We start from the raw sequence: 350 nt of genomic DNA, 5'->3' as shown, positions 1-350 counted from the left end.
CCCGGGAGCCGGGAGAAAGGCTGGGCTGGTTTCGGGGGACGGGCGGAGGGCTCCAGAGCAGCGGATGGAGCTTGGCTACGTCTTCCTTCCTCATCCGAGGGGCTGCCCAGGCCGGACCCTCGGGCTTGGCACCGAAGAGGGACTCGTCGCAGTAGGACGGCGTGTGACTCCTCAACCTTCACGGGGCAGCGAGGAGAGAAAGCCACGTGTTTATTAAAGCGGGCAGCGACAGCACGCAGACCCGGCCGCCCTTTTTGGGGGGGAGCAAACCCTCGCGGGGCCGTGGAGGGAGGCTGAGCTACGCCCCAGACCCTCCCGAGGGCCTCCCGGGGCCAGCCGAGCCCAGCCCA

Source organism: Pygoscelis adeliae, unplaced genomic scaffold (genome assembly GCF_000699105.1).
Source record: "Pygoscelis adeliae isolate BGI_AS28 unplaced genomic scaffold, ASM69910v1 Scaffold358, whole genome shotgun sequence".
NCBI classification, from domain to species: domain Eukaryota; kingdom Metazoa; phylum Chordata; class Aves; order Sphenisciformes; family Spheniscidae; genus Pygoscelis; species Pygoscelis adeliae.
Note: the sequence above shows the minus strand (reverse complement) of the source record.